The sequence below is a fragment of the Sciurus carolinensis genome, chromosome 5 (assembly GCF_902686445.1).
Source record: "Sciurus carolinensis chromosome 5, mSciCar1.2, whole genome shotgun sequence".
Taxonomy (NCBI): Eukaryota; Metazoa; Chordata; class Mammalia; order Rodentia; family Sciuridae; genus Sciurus; species Sciurus carolinensis.
This window is the reverse complement of record NC_062217.1, coordinates 80,171,023-80,194,388: the sequence shown is the minus strand read 5'-3', so window position 1 is coordinate 80,194,388 and position 23,366 is coordinate 80,171,023. Positions and strand designations below refer to the sequence as shown.

Sequence of the window (23,366 nt, the reverse complement as noted above, 5' to 3'; positions counted from 1 at the left end):
CCTGGGTCAGTTACCCACTACACCAGTGGACCTCAGAGGGCAGGGACATCTGACATTCTTCCTGCATCCTGACCTGGAGCCTGTCCAAATCTTAGGGGATGACATTTCTCTCTGGGCTCAACAAAGGACCCTCCACCACTGTTGCTCCTTCAAGGGGACCCATCTCAATCACCAGCATAACTAGACCTCAGTCACACCCTCCCAGAGGAGACCCATCCCGGAATAACTGGCCCCAAACACCCACACTCACGGCCCTTGTGGGCATGCAGGCAGTGTGGCTGAGCTCCTGAGAAGGCCAGCCAGGGTGCCTGGGTCCCAGCTCTCAGAGTTCCCAAGCAGGCAGCATAGTCTGGCACTCATGGGCCTGGAATGAGTCTTCTATCCATCACAGGGCCAGAGGCAGCTGTGCTCTTCCTCTTTAGATGACATCTCACAGCGCTATCCATGTGAAGGTTCCTCAGTTTTCCGGGCAGCTCTGGAGGGAGCTTGGTTGCCTCCCTCCCCTCTGCTTGCTGACCCAGCTCTGTCTCCACCCACCCAGCCCACACCATCAGAAGGAACAGCCTGAGGAATCTATGTGTGTGGAGCAAAGAGCACTGAACCTGGGGTCACAAACATGGGCATTTTGCATGAAAGGCCAATTCTTAGCTGTTACATGGGAGGATTCACTGAATTTGAAAAACCCAACATTGGACTGGGTTTCACTCAGGGCTTGGAGCTGTGGGGATTCTGAGAGCCCTGTGAGAGCTTTCTTGGGTTGCAGGATTAAATCCGCAAGGCAGGGTGTTTATGCTGAAGGGTGGGTAGGATCTAGCTAAGTTAAAGGGTAGTGTGGACAGAGAGAAGGGTGGGTAGGATCTAGCTAAGTTAAAGGGTAGTGTGGACAGAGAGGTACTTGGGGGAACATTCTAGATACAAGTCCTGGGGTAGGCAAACCCAGAGAGCAAAACAAACCTCCTATCACAGAGATTCCTCCTTCTCTTGGCAGCCAGTGTTTGGGGGGTTCCAGCAGAGAATAGGACCCCACAAGTCCAAGAGACCAGGTGATAATGACTCTGTTTCTGAGAGATGTATCATTTGGACAACTTATCTAGAGGTTCTGCTTCCTACTCTAGCATCCAGAAGTTGTACTTACTTCTTAGGACTAAGACAGGGATTCAAGGGGACAGTAATTAGAGTGATTAAAGAGGTTGCTAGACAAAGCAACACCCCAATGAATGCAGGCTGCTATGTCTTTTTGTCCTTTGCTGAACTGGATAAGTTGAAATTGTTCAATAAGTGGAAAAGACTCATGGTGTTATTTTTGTTGTTGTTGTTTTTCCTTTTGTTTATTGTTGTTGTTGTTTTTATGTGATCTAGATTTAGTAAAACCTGGAGAAAGCTACAACTGTGTTTACCAAGTGGCCTTTCAAAGGCTGTCTCACAATTTCCAGTCCACAATGATTCTCCAGTGCAAGCCTGGGCAGTGCCTAGGTGGGGCCTGGGAGCCACAGGAAGGGCCCAGAGCCAAGCAGAGCACAGAGGGGAGGGGAGGAGGGCAGGGTTGGTGCTGGGTGGGGCCTGCCTGCACCACCACACCCATCATCAGAGCCACCTGATCTGCAATCTGTAGTGAGAGTCAGACGTGTCCAGTCTGAGTTCAGGCCCAGCAGTGTCTCTTCTCTCCCTGGGAAAGGTGAACAAGATGGCCTGGTGGAAAGCTTGGGTAAGTGGGGTCCAGCAGGGCAAGTGGGTTCCCGCCTGGTGTTGGGTGTTGGCCACTTGGGGGGGCCTGAGACATCAAAGGCAGAACCTCTGATGCTGAGGTCAGCTCAGACTATACTTGGCCACCTGCTGTGTCAAGCCCTGGGGAGGAAGCTGAGAAGAGACTGCCCAGATCTAGAGGAGCCACCACAAGGATAGGACCAGAGTGGGGAAGATGGACTGATAAAGACACCTTGAAATGCAACAGGGAAGTAGGGCTGGGAAGAGTTCAGAGAAAGAACCCCTGCTGGGGTGGGGGTTCCATGTTGAGCTTCCTGTGTGAATGTGAGCAGGGTGTGCACTTGAGCCTGCCCTGGGGAGAATGCAGCAGAGTGTTCTTAGGGAGGGAATAGTATGTAACAGGTATGGAACAGAGGAGAGCTCAACTTTGGAGAGGCGTAGGTCTGAGTGACTTCAGGGCCCTGGATGGGTTGGAAATGCACCTGGAATCCATTGCCTGCCTTGTGAGGATCTTTGGAATCTGCCCTGTGGGCTTCTCCAGGCCCCATTTTTGTAGTGTGTCCTTGGTTTTTGGTGTGGTTTCTGACTTAAGGGTCAAGATGACTCTGTGCCTTTCTTATAAAGACATTTCTGTCTGCCAGCTTCAGTGGACAGCCTCGAGATAGGGTAAGGCAAAGTGTGGCAGCCCTTTGGTGCCCTTCATAGAGTGCAATACTGTTGTAGCCATAGGCCATGTAGTCAGCTTGTGGAAAGGTGCCTGTGTGGACTCATTCCCTCCTGGGCTGGCCCCAGCAGGAACCTGAGGCAAATCTGTAGAGGGCCTAGGATAGAAACCTACAGAGTTCCACACTAGATCATGTCCAGCCTCTGAGACCCAGAACATTGCCCCTGTTTTTCTAAAACTGGGAAGTGAGGCTCTGCTCTCAATGCAGCAAAACCAGAGCCGGGGAGTTAATAACAAATAATGCTCCCAACCCTATCTTCCAGTTGGGTCACACAGCCTGCTGAGTCATAGACCCTTGGATGCCAACTTGGGGGCAGGGGCAGAACTAGACACAGAATGCTCTGTTGTCCCTCAAGGTCCCAGACGATCTGCATTCCTGTGGGTGAGGACTTCTTCAGTCAAGTGTCCCAAGAAAACCCAGTGTCTGGGAAAGGTTGAATCATGAATTGAGTGGGAGAAGTAAATAGAGCTCTGAGTCAGGCCACAAGTAAAGTCCCAATACCTCTGCTCATTAGCTGTGGGACTGAGTCCAGCTGCCTCTCCTATAAATTGGGACGTTAACACCTGCCGAATGTGACTGTTGGGGAAGTTGATGAAATCCAAAGCACCTGACACAGGAAGGCTCTGGTCACAAACTCCTAACAGCAGTATGGGGCTCTAAAAGCAAGGGACACAGGTATGTGTGCACATAGTTGGGCCACATCTGGAACCACAGTGGTCATCTGGATGGAATTTACACCAAATTTATTGCCAACAAGTTCTGCTGTAAAATATGGTGCTAAGAAATGAGACAGATTTGTCATCAGACATTTGAAATTCAAGCAAAAAAAAAAAAATCTTTACTCAAAAGAGATAGCCTTACAGATATACAGTAGGTAGAAATCTACAGTGTTTTCAGGATCTAACAGGATTTACATAAAAGGGTAGATGAATGGATCAATGGAGGAAGGGAGGGAGGGAGGAAAGAGAAGGGAAGAAAGTGGAATGGAGGAAGTTGGATGAATAGATGGAAGAAAGGAAGGAGAGGGTATGGAAAGAAGGAAAGGTAGACAGATGTAGTGTTTGGATGGCTGAATAGAGAACGGAGGAATAGATGAGTGGGCAGATGGGGGATGATGAAAGAGATAGGTGGACAGGTAAGTGGAACATGAAACAATGTGACTGAACTCCTTTCCAGTTGAAGAATCTCTAAGGGTCCTTCAGATTCAATGCCTATCTCCAATATCCCTCACTATTCACCATTTCTCCCAGAAAACACCCACTCAAGAGGGATCCTTCGTCTCTTAAGTATCTGAGAAATTATGCCAGGCACAAATCTAGAGAGCCCTTAGTCAAGCCCTGGATTAGAGGTTTTCAAGTCAAGGGCCCAGATACTTAGGTTATCTGGTCTACTTCACAATCCTCACTCATCCTGCAGTTCCTTCTAAACCGCATCCTGAGACCCACATAAACCTTTGGATGTACAAATGCTCTGAGCTGCCAGGATGCTCAGCAGGGTCCCTGGTCCTCTAAATTTCTGTGAAGTACCCTCTCATTAGGAGAGGGTAGGCTGAGCTCAATCAGCCACTGGATACACAAAAGCATGCCCAGCTCTCCAGTCATCCAGCCATGTCTGCACTTTCAGGCAGCTATTCAGTCTTAGGAATGCTTTTTCTCTTTTTTTGTTTTGTTTGCAGTACTGGGGATTATCAAAGACTGTGTGTGTGTGTGTGTGTGTGTGTGTGTGTGTGTGTGTGTGTGTGTGCATGTGTGGTACTGGGAATGGAACCCAGGGCTGCACACAAGCCTGGCAAGCACTTTACCTCTGACTGCACCCAGGGCCCTTCAGAAAACCTTTTCTCATGCACTGATTTTTCACCATTCCTGCTGTCTGGTGATGGGTTGGAGGGAGTTGGGGATGGCAGGGCTTGTTGCCTGCCCTCAAATGGTAAGATGAGGTTGGCAGAGTTTTCATGACTTCTCCCTGAAAGCTCTGGTCCTGTTGGTTCCAGTCTGTTGGACAAGGAGTTGGAGGGCTCAGCTGCTGACCTTCAAGGTCCAAGCTGTTCCCAGTGTCCAAGAAAAGTGCTCACCATACTAGTGCAGTCTACCACATGGGCCAGGAGTCTGCACTGTCCCTGTCCTTCCTAGCCCTGCCTGCTTCCAAGCAGTCTTGGTTCTCTTGCAGGTTGAACAGGAGGGTGTCACAGTGAAGGGCAGCCCCCACTTCAATCCAGACCCAGATGCAGAGATCCTCTACAAAGCCATGAAGGGAATTGGTGAGTGGACATCCATGGCCTGCTACTGGAGGACTGGGCCTCTCTGGGGCTTTGCCTCTGCACTCACAGCCCTGGAAAGCAGATGCCAGTGGACAGCCAGGGATGTAGGGTTCCCCATAATACTCTGAGAGTTACTGTCATGCAGAGAATTACACTAATGCTAGCTTCCCCGTTAGTGGTCAGTACTGACCTCCCTACCAAGACTGGAGAAGAAGACAACAGATGTTCCTCCCTGAGTAATAGGGAAAGGGGAGGCTATTTGCTGTGTGCTCTTGTGCAGTCTGGGTTTTCTCACTTATAAAATGGCCCAAAGAAATCTGTATCACTTTGCATTTTGAATGAGATGATGATAGTACTGGGCCTGGCATGGGCAGTGGACAGGAGTTCAGTGGAGCTGAACCAAGGGGACATTAATCACGTGGGTTCTGCAGTTTGCTCCGCATTGGATCTACATGCACTGCTCCTTGCCTTTGGCCATCTGGGTACTGTAGAAGCATACTGTGTTGACTGGCCATGGAGTCGGCTTCCTTCCGTCTCCAGCATTGGCCCAATTTTGCCCTCATCACAGCTGTGAGTTGGAAAGGCCCATTTGGATGGCCCAGTCAGAAGATAAGCCCTGGTCTCTTCCCAGAAAGGATTTACTCCTTACTTGGCTCTGCCTGGTGAACTGGGGTATTAAGAACTAGCATTCTCATCAAGGCCCTGAAGCTTTCTCCCATAGCTTCCTGCCAAGTTCTTTGCTGTAACCCCACTTCCCAAATGAGAAAACAGACTCTGAGAGGTAAGCCTGCTTTTCCAGTGGCATAGGTCCATGAGCTGCTCTATGGGGTCTTAGATCCAGGGGTTTGGATATTCAGTTGTGACCTTCTCCCACTATGACCAACATGAGGGGTGGAGAAGAGATGGATATCTCACTTAACCAAGCTCCTAAGACCCAGGGATGATATCCAGAGCCACCTGGTCCTCAGATTCTACCCCTGCAAGGCTAGGCCTGAGCTCCACTCCAACATAATGTAGGTGGAAGGTGGATAGTGAAGAGGTGGATTCTCTACCTCTTACTCACTCCATGAAAATCATCAGAGCATTTGGTATGGCCCCACTGCTCAGCCACCAAGCAGTTGTTTTTCCACAACCCCAGCACTCTCTTGGTCCCCAGAAGCTAGTAGTGGCTTTCATGCTGTGTATCTACAGGGACCAACCAACAGGCGATCACCGATGTGCTCACCAAGAGAAGCAATGCCCAGCGGTAGCAGATCTCCAAGTCCTTCAAGGCTCAGTTTGGCAAGGTAAAGGGAGGACTGGGGACTGCAGCCTTAGAGGTGGCTCCATGCTGAATGAGTCCCTTCTCTACAATCAGCTTACTGGAAATATGGACATATAGGACAGTCTTACACTAAACAATTGTTCGTTATCCATCTGAAGTTCAAGTTTGAATGGCCATCTATTTTATCTTGAAAATCTATTTATAGCTGCTCAGCCCCAATCTTGTGTTGGTCTTCGACAGTCTGACCCCACTTCTCACATCTTCTCTCCAGTGCAGTTCTCACAGTTGTTCAAGCTGCTTGGGGTTGTTTCCTGACTCCAGGTTTCACTCATCCAGCTCCCCGAGGTGACCACTCTCTCATGGCCCCACAATGCAGGCCCACCTCCCTTCTGTTTCATGGCACAGGCACCTTCTCCCAACATTTGAACTACGTGCACTGGCCCCCCTGCCTTTGGCCACCTGGGTACTGCAGGAGCATTTCACCTCTCTGCTGCCACTAGAACAGAACCAGATAATTAGGGGTGTACTCTAACAGGAATAAATGCATACATAGCTACGGTGGCCTACAAATCTCCATTGGCTCAACTGTTATCTTTGGAAATTTAATCCAGAAGATCAGTGATAAAGTCCAAATATTCCCTTGGAGAAATTAGCATGCAGTTTATAATTCTTCTCCCTTAATCTTCAGAGCTGTGCATTATTCTTTGCATTCAACCTTTGGAGAAACTAACATTCAGAGAGGTTGGGTAATACTCAATGTTCTACTACCTGTAACCAACAAGGTTGTAATTTGAATTCAGGTCTAACAAAGCCCTTGGTCTTTCTGTTACTCTTATGCCAGTTAGCTAGGTGTGGCCTGGTGGTTCCTTGTAGAGATGTGTACTCTTTGAAAGAGACACATGTAAGACAGGACCCTTTTTTTCTTCCTTCCTCCCTCCCCCCACCTCCCTCCCTCCATTCCTTCCTCCCTCCCTCCCTCCCTTCCTTCCTTCCTTCCTTCCTTCCTTCCTTCCTTCCTTCCTTCCTTCCTTCTTTCTCCCATGCCTATGAGCCAAGTAACAGTCATTTAATTGTGAGAAAGCAGCACACTGCCACCCTCAGAGCTTGCAGGCTGGTGAGCAATGGCAGTTTTGCTTAGGATGTGATCATCACTAAACTTAGTGCTGAGTTGAGTCATCTGTCTCTCCATCACCCCTTAAGCAATGGTATGAATCAGGATTCTATTATTTGTTTTCAACAGGTCAAGATGCTGATGCTTAGACAGGCTAAGGAACTGACCCAAGAGATCCCAGGCAGCACATGGCAGAGCCCACAAGAGAATCCAGCCCTAGCCCCTGGGCCAGCTGCCACCTGTTGCCTGCACTCCCATGGGCCTAGAGGATAGTATAATCTTCTTTCCTTCTTTCTGCCTTAGGACCTCACTGAAACCTTGAAGTCAGAGCTGAGTGGCAAGTTTGAGAGACTCATCGTGGCCCTCATGTAGCCACCATACAGATATGAGGCCAAGGAGCTGCACGATGCCATGAAGGTAATTTCTCTGAGCCACCATTTGGAGTGACCACCTAGGCGTTGGATGAGCCCAGCAAGTTTGCTGCTCAGATGACCACCAAATACAGGACTTGACTGACCATTATGGGGTCCAACTCAGTACTTCTCAAAATGGGGTCAGACCTGGTGTGCAGTAGTATTAGTAAGCCAGTTTTATAGTCCCACACACAGTTTCTGGGGCTCACTTTAAACTTCTTAGCACACCTTCTGGTTTGGCATATTAGGAGGAATAAGGACCCCAGTGACAATGATCATTTCCACTGACAAGCTGCTCACTGCCTGGGTGGTGTCAGGCATTTTACATTTTGATCTCTAATCCCTCCTTCAGGTTGAGGGCAGTTTATTTTCCCTGTTTACAGATAAAGATGCTTAGGCTCAGCAGGCAGAGCCACCTATATGAGACCACCTAGCTAAGGAGGGAGAATTGGAACAGAGCTTGCTCACCATATCCATCATTGAACACAAATGTGAAGTTTCCCCTAGTAACAACCTCCAACAGAGGCCCCATTGAAGTGGGCAGAGCAGTAGCGGTGCTTTCTGAAGTTCAGGCAACTGGAGAAAAACTGGTGTGGACGGTTGGAGGTCATCGGTAGAGCATTCCAGCATACAAAGTTTTCTGTCCCCAGGGCTTAGGAACCAAAGAGGGAGTCATCATTGAGATCCTTGCCTCTCGGACCAAACACCAGCTGCGGGAGATAATGAAGGCTTATGAGGAGGGTAAGGCAGCTGCAAAGATGGGTTGGGGGGCCTCACAAGGAAATGTCACAGGTTTTGGCTGCTGGGCAGGTAATGAGAGTTGACAATGTACTAGGACACAATGGAAAGGACTTGTAGATGTAGCTAAGCACCTACATGTGCCAAGTTGTGAACCTGACAGTGAGACTGGACATGATTCAGATCTGATCTCAAGGGCTTCTGTGGGGAGGAGCATGGGCCTCACCACACTGCCCCTTTAGCATTGTCACCACCATCTGCTTCAGCAATAGACATGGTGGTTCTTTCCTGGCTGTGCGCAGGCTGCCCCAGGGAACAGTGGAAGATCATCTGCTAGGGTCTCATTGTCATGGGGCCACTGATCACTTATCCTGTGTAGTGACCAGTGCAAGGAAAGCAGAGACCAGTCAGGCCTCCATCTTGTGGACCCAGTGGGGAAGTTTGCCTGAAAGATTTGACCTTGCCAAACCTAGTGATGAAATGGAGCTGTATCAGCAGGTCCTGGTCTGGCTATTTCACCTTGTCCATCACTGTGCTTTGAGCTTGGTTGGGCATTTATGTCACTTCTGGCTCTAAACGATGTCAGGTGATTGCCACTTGGTCACCTAAGCATTGTATTCAGGTCCTAGAAGACTTTAATGGGGAGAGATGTGGGAGACAGGGCTGAAAGGAGGAGGCCCTGGGTCTCTTTCATGCCTCCTGGTCATATTTCCCTGCAGACTATGGGCCCAGCCTGGAGGAAAGACATCCAAGCAGACACGAGTGGCTACCTGGAGCAGATCCTGGTGTGCCTCCTGCAGGTATCACTGAGTTCCTAGGTCCCCATGGCTTAGGGATCCCAACAGCTCACCCCAGGGAGCAGCCCTCAAGTAGAGCCACTGGGGTCTGGGCAAGGTTGTGGGACAACCTAGATGCTTGGGTGTATTAGGTACATCTCGGCATGGTTGGAGGGGCCTGACTACAGAGCCCCTGTGCCTCTCCAGACTCATTCAGGTGAAGGCACCTTGAAATTGAGAGATGAGCACCCTGTCACGATCAGATCCTTCATCTAGGTCCCATGCCAGGTTCTTTATCTAGCTCTCTGAATCCCCAACCCTACGAGGCAGTGTTTCTTCTGTTATACAAATGAGAAATCCAGGGTTTGGAGAGGATAATTGACTTCCTAAATGTCCATGGCCAAGAAGCTTCAGAGTCCTGCCTGTCCTCTAAGCCCCATTGTCCCTTCAGCTCCAACTGTTCTGGTTGCCACCCTGTCTTACAGAGCTGTTGTCTGTGTTCCTAGGGGAGCAGGGACGATGTGAGTGGCTTTGTGGACCCAGGACTGGCCCTTCAGGATGCACAGGTGAGGCTGTCTGGCCTCTACTATCTGGACTTCAAGGGTTGACTTGGGTACTACACCTGGCTCCTTTTCCCATGGGGCGTTCTTTGACATAGGTGGGACCTGCCCTGCTCACTTCTGCCCTCTGGTGTCTGAGAAGGGAAGTGGAGGTGCTGGGTAGATGTGAAGGAAGAACAGTAACTTGGATTATAGGGTATGGGTTGAAGCTCTGTCCTACCAGGACAAGCCCATAAACCTAGGGGCACCAGGCCAGTGCCAGAAATGCATGTACAGATTTCCCTGTGCCAACCTGCTCAGTGCTGCCCAGAGGTAGGGGAGGGATTTGCTTTTCCTAAAGTACCTTCAGTCCCAGTATGGAAGAAAGATTTTAAGCCAGAGCTACTGGGATAAAAGGAAGATAGAATAGTGAACTCCTTATCATAAAAACAGTCATGCAGAGATACTGGCCTTGCTAAATGAACAGGACCTGCCCATCAGCCCCAGCTCTGGGGCTCTGGAGTTCTGTCCTCTAACTCCATTTTCTTCTTTGTGGGCTTGTTCTGGGTGTCCCAATGCTAGGATCTCTATGCAGCAGGAGAGAAGATTCATGGGACCGATGAGATGAAATTCATCACCATCTTGTGCACACGCAGTGCCACTCACCTGATGAGAGGTATGGAGCAGAGGAAGGCAATGCCAGGACACAGGAGCTGCCCTGGATTCAGGGGCTCTCCTTCTGTGGTGAATGTCCAGTGTACAGCCTTGTCAATTGTGGGGTTGGGGAGAAAGCCACAGAGCCTTGGACTCCCTTTCAACCAAGAGAGAGGTGAGGGTGAGCTCTCTGAGTGTAGTCTATAATCTGCAAGTCCCCTAAGTGGAGCCCTCTCTCCACAGTCTTCGAGGAGTATGAGAAAATTGCCAACAAGAGCATTGAGGACAGCATCAAGAGCGAGACCCATGGCTCACTGGAGGAGGCCATGCTCACTGTGGGTAAGAACAGGGGCACAGTGCTCAGATGCACATATGTCCATAGGCTGTGGGGCAACACCAGAGGGCAAAGGGCAAAGGTCCCAGGAAGGCAACAGCAAGCAACTGGACCCCATGTTTATCTTCATGGGTTCTCTACACAAACCCCATTCCCTCAGCATGTATCCTGAGATTGTTCCACCCAGAGAGTCTCAGTGTGTCCTGCCAAGGAATCTCAGTGCTGTCTACATGGCACCCGTATGAGGATGTGTCTATGTGTGTAAGCAGGTGGACATGTGTTAAAGAAAGAACATGAGTGTGATTGGGTGTAAATGTAAATATGTGAGGATGTGCATGAGTTATGAGTGGGAATGTGTGCATGAATGTGTGCATGCATGTGGAGATGTGTTTGAAAGGTAGTGTGTTTATGTGTGGTTATGTACATGTATATGCAAGAAAGTGAGTATATGCATGAGTGTGCAGGTGTGTGACAGTGTGAATGTGAGTATATGCATGCATCTATGCAGGTGTGTGACAGTGTGTTTAAGAGATTGTTTTTCTGTTTTGTTTTGTTTTGTTTTGTTTTGTGTGTGTGTGTGTGTGTATGTGGGTACGTGCATGCATTGCACATGCCCAGGGAGCATTCTCATTCTGGTTTGACCTTGAACAAAGTCACCCTTCTGAACCAGAGCCAGAAATGCAATTGCAGAAATGATGGTGTGAGAGTTGAGTGCCAGCAAAGGTTTGGTAGTCCAGTACCAGTAGTGTCAAGAACCTTCCTCACAGCAGGAAATCAGCAGGAAAGGACCCAGTCTAGAGCACATCTTAAGATTCAGAGCTGAAATCACAATAGAAAGTCATTGCAGAGTAGAGACCTGTGGCCCAGGCAGAGGGACATCTCCTGTACACCTCACGCAGTGGAGCTGAGGTCAGGGCTACTGGGCTGAGGCACTCATCACCACACCAGGCTGCCTCTGTGTGGAGCCCAGCAATGAAGGCGCTCTTTCCTCAACACTGTCTCTCTTGTAAATGCTGTTTTCTGAGATTCCTCAGACAGCTTAGAGCCTGGTTATAAAATCCAGTCTATGTTGGAGCATCTAGGCACACCCACTACCCCAACTCAGCAACACTGTCAGCCCTCAGGTCCTAAATAACAAAACTTCCTAATTAATATCCTCTGGTAGGGAAGTGTAGAGGTGTGTGGGGCCCCACTGTGCTGGGCACTTCCTGTTCATTTCTCCTCAAATCTCACTCTCTCACGTCACATATGAGTCAGGGTTGTCAAGCAAAGAAGTCACACCACACCATTGAGACGGGTTTAAACACATACCTATGTCCCTCAAATCCCACACTTCTTATGCAGCCTTGGCTTGAAATGTTACCTCCCCATGCAGATGCCAACTCTCTCCAGGGACATCCATGACAGATGCTTCATGAAAGAGCAAGAATGGGGTCTTCTCTCTCAATAAGGTGTCCACTCTCTCAACCAGGTGTTCCTGGTGAATTGGTCCCCCTGGGCTGAGCTGCACTCATCACATAGTAATTAAAAATGCAGGATTCCTGCTGGTAGGGCTCTCTGAGGTCCTGGCTGTCATGCTGTGATGCCTCTGTGGAACTGTGGAATTCTTGGTGGGTCTGGGTGAGAGCCTAGGGACAGTCCTGGGTCTAAGCTGTCCTCTGGCTTATCTAACCCTGTGGATGCCCAGTGGATTTCATATCTCACCATTTTACCTACCTGATCTGGACTTTGGATCTATGCCTAGTGTCCCAGTCTCCCTTTTCTGCCTCACCTCCTGGTACAAAGCTTTGAGGGATATAGGCAGGAGTTTAAATCCTGCCTCGATGGTGCAGTGTGACTTTGTTGCTTGGACTCATCTGTGACATGACAGTGAGTGAGACTTTGAAGAGAAATGATCATGAAGTGCCCAGCACAGTGGGGTCCTGCACATCTGCATTGTTCCCTGCCAGAGATTACTAATTAGGCAAGGCACAAACAAATATGCCGAGACTTGGCAATGCTAACCTCTAACACTTGAGACAAAGCATAATTAAATGAAGGTAGGTGCAACACTGCCTACAACCTTGAGATACTAACAGAGTTTTTCTGTTTTCCAGTGAAATGCACCCGCAACCTTCATAGCTACTTTGCAGAAAGACTCCACTATGCCATGAAGGTAACTTTTCTATCTATTGCCTCCCTTACAGTCTGCCATATATGTCACCAACTGGATAACCAGGAAGCTCAGAGACAGTGGATAACCACTGTCTTCAACACTGAGGTTTCTTTTATTCTCATCTCTTGAACATCAGAAAGATTTAAGTTCTCAGGGAAAACTGAGTCTAGAAAAGAGAAATCACAACTGCAGGGGAATTTGAACAGGTACATGCAAGGGTGTCCATTGTACTGAACTGTTACCATTCTAGGAGACCCATATCGTCATTGCCATCCTAAAGATTGTATAACTGAGGCTCCCACTCAAGGTTACCCAGTTGCTAAGTGGTAGAGCTGTGAATTGAAATTAAGCCTGTCCATTTGTTCTTTTCATTGTACCACATGGCCTCCATGACAGCAGATTTGTACTAGAGGTCACAGGCAAGAATTTCCAGGAATGAAGGCACCCTTGCCATGGTCAAGTTCAGAGGAAAATTGCCACACATAGTGCATTTGCCTGTGACACCTTGGTTTGCCTTTTGTACAAAAGGCTACCTGAGTCACAGAAACAGATGCCCAACTCACTCATCACAGTTTCTGATGTCTGGAACCTAACTGGAAGATAGTTAACTTAATTCTCCAAGAATAGAGCCAGTGCCCTTCTTCTCTGATACATGGTTACTGACACCACCTAAAATAAGAGGTATGCCAGAAACCCCAAACTCCAGAAATGAGAAAAGGCATGGGATTCCCAGGTAGCTTCATCTGATGTGAGACTGGTCTGGGATGAAAGAGTGGGAAAATCCTATTTATGAAATGGCCATTTAAGTCAATTTTGATGTGCTGCTTCTCTAGAAAGAAGTATTGCTTCTGGAGTTATGAATTTTTGTGTCTAGAATCTAATGTGGCAAACCAAACACACAATGCAATTTGGGGCACCTGACTTCTAGAAAGGAAAGAGGCCTGAAGAGTGAGTGAAAAGAGATTGAGATCCATCCTTGACTATTGAGGTGGACAGGAAAGGTGAGAAGTGATGGTTGATTGCTACTGTCTCATCTAGGGAGCAGGGACACGTGATGGGACCCTGATAAGGAACATTGTTTCCAGGAGTGAAATTGATTTAAATCTTATCAAGGGTCAATTCAAGAAGATGTATGGCAAGACCCTCAGCAGCATGATCATGGTAAGTCATGAGTTCCCAATTTTCACTCCAGTTTGTGACATAAACATTACTGAGAGACCTAGATGTTATGACCTATGTCCAAAATGTCCACCCCTTTCCTATGGGTATCACATGCTTGAATTGGTTACTTTGTGACATATGCAGGCAATAAGAAAGAGGGCAGTGTGGCTAGAGCCCAAGGGGAACCTCAGAGGGAAAAAACGGAGGTCAAAGCAAGGAACTCCCTCTATGTCTGGCTCAAGAAGTTGACTTTGCATATGAGTTATGATTATGCCTTTGAAAATACATGCAATCCTTTAGCAGAAGAATTCCTATTTGAGAAATCAATGAGAGCAAATCCTTTAGTAAATTGGGACTCTGCTCAGTCTAGATTTAAATAGTCCTGGCAGAAAATTTTGGGGAAATATATTGGATGGGCTCCAGTGAATTGCTTAACCAGATTTTGGTTAGTGAAAATTCTAAGTCTTCAAATGTAGAGTGATTGTTACATGACTACAACTATGAGAAAAATAGCTCATATGGCAATCAATGCAAATTGAGACCTTGACAATTTCATTAACATAAGTCAAATCATGATACACATGTGCCCAAGTCTTCATTAGCTACTAAATAAAGTCACTAGTTCTTCTACAAAGGTTGGTTGCTACTCTATTTTCTAAGAAATACATAGTTTGTAATATAATTTGCCTGTGGTCTCTTTGGATTCCATACCTTATGTTCTGCATCTGTGGATTCAACCAAAAGTATTCAGAAAAAAATTTCATCTGTGTTGAACATGCACAGGCATTTTTTTCATGTTATTATTCCCTAAATCATACAGTAAAACAACTATTGATAATGCACTTACATTGTTTTAGGTACTGTAAGTAACCTAGATATGATTATATAAGTATTCAGAAGAATGTATGCAGTTTATATGCAAATACTACACCATTTTATATAAGGTACTTAAGCATCTGCAGATTTTTATACCCATGGTGGGAGGAAGGAAGATCCTGGAATCTATTTCCTGCTGAAAGATGACTGTATGTTTAAAAACAAAAACACTTCTGCTTTAAGATGTTTCAGAATGGGGCAGCAAATAGGCAGGGGGTAGGGAAGAACTGGAATTATTCTTTGTTTTGTTTTAGACTTCCCAGGCAACTTTGTCAGGAGGCAGGAGACAGGAGGGCTAAGCACAAACCAGCCTGGGCTGCTACTATGTCACTCACAGGCAGTTCAAGCAGATTTTCATGAATCCTCTCAACCACACATGGTTATTTATGCCATTGGAAAGATTCCTTCTCAGCATTTTAGTTAGAGCCACAGAACATTTCCAAAGAACAAAAACTCTATTAGGTGAAATGATCACTTGAACCTAAGATGTAGACCCTGTGGTAGAAATGTAAACTTAGCAGACTAATGATTTCAGACAAAAAAAAATTTTTTAAAAAGTGCAGCTATTTATCCAGCAATAGATTTTGATTTTTGTTTCCTAATGCTGTCACTTAAGAAAAATTCAGTTTGGGTTGTGAATGAGAGAACCAAACATTTTCTTTAGAAAATGTAATTAAAAAATAACAAGATTCTTGGTAAATTTTCCTAAACTATCAAGGAATAGATATTTCCTGAGATTTAAACTGCTTCAGAGCAAAGCAGAACTAGCTCCAGTCCTTCCCCTTACCTACCACTACCCTCTTTGGGCCCAGTGTCCTTAACCACAGAAAAAGAGAACTGGGTGGTTTCCCCTTGCCTGTTCCCCTGGCTCTACATGCCATGACTAGGCAGTCCTATTAAGACCTGCTAATGACTAAGGAATGGAGTCATTGGATCTGTTGGGTCCATCTTATAGGGGAAGGAACACTGTTTGATCCTTACATGAGCTGGTTGCTGAGTAGGCAGGCTCATCTTCTTCCTACCATTCACTCCTCACTGCATCTCAGCAAGATGTCTGCCAACACTGATGGCATTTTGTAGGGGAGAGAATGTCTCACAGAGGTTAAGGTATGGTCAGTGTAGGATGACATGGCCACATTTCGTGTCGGTGGCCCAAAGCCTGAGCTCCTTCTGCCCTATGGCCTTGCCTCCAGCTATAGCTCTGGATACCCTGCTTTCCATCTTGGTGAACTTGTCAGCTTTGAATTACTGTGACCAAATACCTGAAAATAACAACTTACAGGAGGGAAGATTTATTTCAGCTCATGATTTTAAAAGTTGCAGTCCATGATTCACTGAATTCATTGCTGCAGACCTGTGGTGAGGCAGAGTGTCACAGCAGAGGGGATGTGGTGGAGCAAAGCTGCTTACCTCATGGAGCTGGGAAGCAAAGAGAGAAGGATAAAGGGGCGAGGGACAAAAAGTACCCTTCAGTGCACCCCCAGTGACCTACTTCCTCCAAATAACCCCCACCTACTACACTTTCCACTACCTCCTAATAATGCCATCAAATTATTGATCTATCAATGGATTAATCCACTGATGAGATCAGAGACCTCATCATCCAATCATTTCCCAAAAGCTGGACCTCAGAACATGACTGCATTGGAGACTAAGCCTTCAACACATGAACTTTTGGTGGACATTTCAGATTCAAACCATAGCACTTGCCTCCCTGAACTACAATAGCAGGTGTTGAAAGAATAACAGGTTGTGTTGAGTAAGTGGATGGTTGAGTGCCTGAGTGAAACATGGGAAAGAGCCCCGGGGCAAAAGATGGAGTAATGAAGTCACCCACACACCTTTCTTATTTAAGAGCACACTGTCTCTGTGATCCATTTTTTACAACCACCTCCCATGTAATTAGTAAGAAAATTTAAAAAAAAGAGATACAAAGGAGTAGTCTGAAATGAAGAACAAGGAAAGAAGAAAAGTAAGGAGCCTGTGGTGTAGGAACACCTAAAGAGCTGGGCCCCACCCAAAGAAAATGACTTCTAGTAATAATAATGGTAGGTGTTCTTGACCAGCCAGGTCAATGTCACAAACACCTCCCTTCTAACTCTACTGTGACTTCTGCCCTCAGGATGACACCAGCGGTGACTACAAGAATGCCCTGCTGAGTCTGGTGGGCAGTGACCCCTGAAGACACTGAAGAATGAGAGCAGAGGCTGAGAAGCTGGAGCTGCCAGCCCTGCTTGCACAGCCTTGGCAATGGATGAGGGTGGAGTGGGAAACTCAGCCAAGATTTTATATTTCTATCTCCTAGTTTCCAGTGCTTTCCAGTCAATATTTCTGATCCAGAGGATGAAACCAGCCTTGGGTTCCTCTTTCTACCTCTTCCTCCGGTCATTTGCAGGTGTATGTACCATGCCAACCTTCACATTCCTCTAGCCAGACAAATATGTCAGCATGAAGGGCCCTGCAGGGGCTCAGTGGTCATTCTTTACTTTCTAGACAGGTGTTTCTCAAGTTTTATTGGTCAATTGCGTAGGTACAGGTTACACAGATCCCTTGGCTCAGTCCCATCTACTGAACCAGGGTATTCTGAGGAAGAACTAGAGTATTCTGAGGAAGAACCAGAGATTATCTGTCTCAGCTGATATACTTCTCTATTAAGCAACCAGTGAGAAAGTCATGAAAACCCTTTTGTTTTAGAGCTCATACCATCCAGGAAACTGGTAAAGGGACACTTTTCCATGACAATTGGGATGCCTATAATATTCATTTATAAGCCTCATCAGAAAACTTGAAGCTTTGGATAGAAGAGAAATTCTCACGTCATCCTGTTAACAAATTAATTAGATTAGACTACAAATCAAAGTTCTGACCCAAGTACACTATGTTGAAAGAGGCTTAGATTTCTTCGGTTGCCAATGAACTCCTAACACAGCATGTAGCATAGGGCAGCATGCCAAACCCTGAGCACAACTCTCACCCTGACCCAAGGGCCACTGAGCCTGGATATCCACAGAAGCCAATGGTAGTCTTTCTAAATATATTTGGTTTGCAGAATAATAAACATTTGTACAATCAAAAAGCATTTTTGGATTTTTAACAGTGACCAGAGTAAGACCAGTTTCATTGATCAGAAATGGATCTTTGGGGAGCAATCCAACCTCAGCACCTCTGTGGGCATTTCTCTGAAGGAACACTGAGGGGGAGCTGTGGGCACTGTTGCCCCAGGGAGAAAACCTGTGAATGAGTACACTTCTAGTTACTTTCTGATTTGTAGTCAACATTTCAGGGTTGAAAGGAGCTTTAAAAGTCACCTTATCCCATTCCAGCCTGCAGCTTGACTGCTCTCCCTGGCATCCACCCAGGAGTGATCCTTGGTGTCCTAGGGCTCTGCTCGATGTGTGTAGAATGTACATAGCTGTCTTCAAAAATGGAGAAAAGCTGCCTTCTTGAAAGGTCAAATCCTTTCCAACTGAGCCCAAACTTACCCACTGCTCTCGACTCTCATCTAGAGCCACAACTTTCTTTCCTAATAATAACGTTTTAATATCTGAAGAAGGCCCACATATTCCAGTAAACCTTCTGCCAAAGCTAAATGTTCCCAGTACCTCCAACTATTTGTTGGACTCTGATTTGAGGCCATGACCTCTAAACATGCTCCAGTTTGCAAGCTCCAGAGTGTGTCTGCAAATGGTCAGGGCATGCTAGGGAGACGAGAGCAGTGTAAACTCTGAGGTCACGGGATGGGAGGCGGATTCTGGATTCATGACTCTGAGCTCACACTCTCTAAAACTCAGTGTGCTTGTATTTCAATGCAGGGTGGGGTCCTGGTTACAATTGCTGTCCTAGATCTAGTGGTGTAAAACCATAATTTAATGGTGTTCACAGATTCTCTAGATCAAGAATCCAGTAAGAACACATTGCAAATGGCTTATCTCTACTCCAGAAAATCCTGAACACTTTGATGGGAAGATCTAAAAGTCAGGGTGATTATAAAGCAGGAGACTTCAATAACATGGAAAATTCCTCATTCCCGTATGTGGTGCCTGGGTGAGATGACTGGAAGGCTGGGCTCAGCTGGGACTGCCCCGTGGAGCCCTGACATGCAGCATTTCCAACTGTTGTGATGTGTTAGAAATAAATCACTAGGTCAGTCTTGAATTAAGACATGGAATTTTATTCCCTGGCGGGTCAAGGGGCAGTGACCAAGTTGTCTCTGCACACCTCGATCCATTGCAGAAGGTAGGGTATCTCTTTTATAGCCAAAAACCACAAGCTGCCAGTAAGTCAAAACCATAGCAACATAGGAAAGTGGGTCAGAATGATCCAGTTCAGGGTATGGTATACTGCCCAAGAAAAATGGAAACTGAAAAGAGAACATAATAGTGCATTATATAAGAATAACAGAAACATTTTCCAACCGCTGTGCATTTCTAAGCAGGGTGTGCTAAGCAGGAGGTGGGTTACATAGGCGGGGTTTTCACGTGGGAGAAACATTTCTTACATGAAATGGAGACTTAGGGTAAAAAGGAATTTGTCTGGTCAAGGGACACATAGTTTGCCCATAACCCAGCATGTGACCTGGAGATGGGAGGGTGCCTCATGTGGCAGCTCAGGACACCCTGTTCATCTAGTGGACAAAAACTAGGCCGTATTGCCCTCTGTGATGTAGACTCAGGAGTCACATTACATCACTACCACTGTACCCTATTAGAAAAAAGTATCACTAGCTATCCAGCTTCAGGGAAGGACAGACCCCATCTGCCAGTGAGTGGAGGGTCAAGGACTTTAGAGACCATTTTTAATCAAAAAGTAGTCCTCAAATTATTCAACATTTGGGACAGCACAGCCCACTACCTGAATGGCTGATGCCATTAGGGCTGGAGCAGAACTTCAGAGGCCCCTCAGGGCTAGTCCTCAAGCCTTGGTGCTGGGTAGAGGGTTGTCTGTGGGACACCAGGGAGACAGGGGTGGGTGAGGAGCAGCTGCTGTGCACCAATATGTCTTAGTCTGCTCAGGTTGTCATGATAACATACAGTGGATAATTGGGTGGTTAAGCAACAGCATTTTTTTCCTCATACCTCTGGATACTAGGACTAAGGTCAAGGGAAGCCTATGTAGTTTCTGGTGAGTTCTCTCTTTCTAGCTTTGAAAGGGCTTCCTTCGGGATGTATCTTTACATGGCCTGTGCCCTATGTTCACACTCAGCTCTCTCTCTCTCGCTCATATTCTTTCTCTTTCTCTCTTTCTCCTTCTTCTTATATGGTCACTAAAGAAAGAAAGTACCATCCCTTTATGAGGTTAGATGACCTCCTCTAGCCCTAATTACCTCCTAAAGTCCCCTTTTACAAATACCATCACACTAGGGGCTGAGCTTCAATAACAAATATTCAATCCATAGCACAGCAGTGCTGAAGGTCCCAGAAGTTTCACATCAAACTTCAGCAGCTGTGCAAGGGTGTGGCACCTGGACACTGTCCTGCTGATGATTCTCTTTTTCCCTTTTTTAGTTCATGTCCTTCTCTGAATTTCCTCTCAGTGTTGAGTCACTGTCTGACCCATAATTGTATTCTGCCGACGTGCTTTAAGAAGAACTTGGACTCTTCTGCCCTGTATTCCTGTACACACAGGTTTTCAAGACTTAGGATTCTTTTGCAGCCCACCCGAGAAAGCCTTCATGTGGCCAAATAGGAGCCTTGAGCGAAGCCGAGTCTACTTAGACTGCCCAGGAATGACAGCATGTCCAAGTGTATGCCCAGCAACGGCTTCTCTTTTAGCAAAAATGTGACCCTTATACATCTCTCCCAGTGGACCACAAGACACTTCTGCCTCCTGAACAGAAGAGTAGAATAGAGTGAAAACAGCAGGTCCCCTTAGATTGGAGGAGATGTGTTCTCTCTCCCTGGGGTCAGAGCTAGAGAAATGGTGGATGGGTGTGAGCAAACTCTCTGTGGGGCGGCTCCAACTGAGTGCCATCTATGAGGTGACTCTCATGGTGGCCAGGAAGCAGAAGGATCTGGTCAGGATACAAGTAACACCCTCGGCACCTCCAAATCAGCTTTCCTGGAATAACATTTTGGATGCTTTTCATCAGTCACATTAGGAAGGTATTTGTTTTAGTCTTATGTTTTTAAAGATAAACTGGGGTCTGCTTACTGTGATTTTAGCAAAGGAGAAAAATGAGGGAATCCTGACAAAGATCCTTTGCTTAGCCAAACTTTAGTCAGTATCCTGAATCTTCTCCTAAGCAATCGGTACACTTCCTCCTAAAGTCCATTTTGAGCAAAAACACTTTGAAGTCAATGCAGTAGGAGCCCCCATCTTCCATATCTGATCACTATATCTGATCACCTTCCTCATATCCCCCATTGGTGCTGATGTCTGATCATCTTGTCCTGTCTTCAACAAAATCCTGTTTCAAGGCTTTAGAGAGAATCTCCCTTACCCCAAAGTTTCCTCTTAGTAGTTTTCCATCAACTAACCTCATCCCACTCCTTGCTGCGTCCCCCTGTCCTTGCTATATCCAGAACTGAGCTCAGCTCTATATGAAATCTCTCCTACTTTGATGCAACCATCCTGAATTCAATTCAATTTTCCCACTTTAATTATTGTCCAGCTCTGATTTTTCTTTGGCAGTGGATATTCCCTGCTTGTGGCTTTACCATGGCTCTATAATGACAATGGTTTGTGGTTGCATTATTGCCTTTTAAGCCTCTGTTAGAGAGTGTATTCTTGGACTCTCTCCATCCTCAGATCAAGCCTTTTATTCCCCAGGAGCTGGATCCTTTTATTTCCATTGAAATATTATTTCCACTAGCTGGTAGACAAGGATGGAACGTGATCCAGAGAATGGAGTCTGAATGTCTCCTATGGCATGATCTGAGACAAGGGTTTCATCCTGTGTGGGATTCTGTGAGCTTATCATAGACTTTCAGAAATTTCTCTTCTCTTTAAACTGTCCAGAGTGGCTGTTCTTGTTAGCAACTAATAACTCTCTTTACTACAGAGTTCCTGCCCTAATGGCATCTTATCTGGTTATATGTCTCCCTCAGAAAAGCTCTGAGTCCCATAAAGGTAAGAACTTTGCTTTATTCAGTTCTGAACATTTGGTTTAGCACATAGCAAGTACTCAGTGAATATTTTTAAATAAACAGTAACAACTAAGAGTACAGAATCTGAGGAGAAAACAATCTCTACAAGAAAGTGAGTTGGGGTCAAACCTTTCTGGTCACTGATTCTGAGAAGACTCTATAGGCTCTTTGGACTTCCCTGTGGAAGGAATTCTCAGCCAACCTCAATGAAAAGAGTTCTGGGAAGGATCTAAGTGGAGAGGGGAGCTGCTCTCAATCCTTTTGGCACAAACCTGGCCCCAGCCCTTGTTTGAGATTCTGCCACTTGCCAGTGCAGGACCACCAGCTCAGTGCAGCATGAAGGCAGTGACCAAAACATGCACCTAGCACTGATTTCATGCTCTTGGGAGGGAAGGGCTATAATGCTTAGCTTGACGTCTTTAGTGTGTATCCCTGAGCTGAGGAAGGATTGTCTTTCTGCACAAGTCAGGATTCTTTAGGAAGGGACAAAGCAGGGAGAACAGATTTGTGGTTAGCAACTGATTTGTGGTTGGTTTCTACAACCAAGCATTCTCCCTGCCCCCAGATTAGGGCTGGCCAGATCATTCTTCATAGGGAAGGTGAAGCTTGAGCATTTTTGAAATTAATGCTTATCAGGTTGACAGGAAAGGGAAGAACATTCCTGGCCGAGAGAGAAATGTAAACAGCAGAAGGAATCTGGTCTGTACCAGACAAATGAAAGGAATGGCATGCTTATGCCCACAGAACAGGGAGAGTTCAAAGATAAAGATACGAGAGGCCAAGTAAGGAAGGCTCATGCTGCCAGGCTGAGGAGCTCAAAGGCTTCCCAGGGTCAGGGGAGAAACATTGCAGGTGATGTACAGCAGGTTTCTTGACTGGATTTCAGTATGATTTCTGCCATCAGGAAGGATGGTGAACATGCATAGCTGAGTTTGGAGGGAGGGAGCCCAGCACTGAACCTGTTTCCACACTTTGACATGACATGCCACCAATTGCCTTAGCCTTATAACCCAGTATTTTGTGATCCTTGGTTAATTCCCTGGGAGGAGGCTAACCTTGGTCACGTCACCCTGTGTCCTGAGCCTGGGAATTTTTAAAAAATATTTTAATGTACCCAAGGTCACTGCATCTCTGTCCCCTTAGGAGAATTTACTGATTGTAACATCTCCTTCTCTGAGACCATGAATATCTGAAATTTCTCTTGTGAGCCCGAGGCCTGAGCTAAGGTTCCAGGCATTGTCACAGCCCCATGTAGGTTTCCAAGCTCCCTCATTGTATGGGCCCAGGTAGGCCCTGTCTGATGCTCCATTGGCTCATGACTACCTTGGTCCCCCTGCTAACCTTTCCCTGACTCTGGTCCTGACCCCTCAGGTTATCCTTTAGTGGAATTCTAAGGTTTCCAGCTTAGTGATTAGGGTTGTCCCTGTAATGTGCCGTGGAGCTAGATTGTCATCAGTCTCTCTCAAACCAGAATCCCAGGTTGTCCGATGCTGCCCCGATTGGCCATGCTGGGTTCACTCTGCCAGGGCCAGTCGGCTCCTTCCAAGTAGACACATCTTCCTCTCCAAGACTCA

At 46.6% G+C, this 23,366-nt stretch overlaps 1 pseudogene; it reads left to right on the top strand.

Annotated features, from left to right (window-relative positions):
• The first annotated feature begins 1,567 nt into the window (after window positions 1-1,567).
• Window positions 1,568-21,688, top strand: LOC124985430 (annexin A8-like; annotated as a pseudogene).
• Window positions 21,689-23,366: the final 1,678 nt, after the last annotated feature.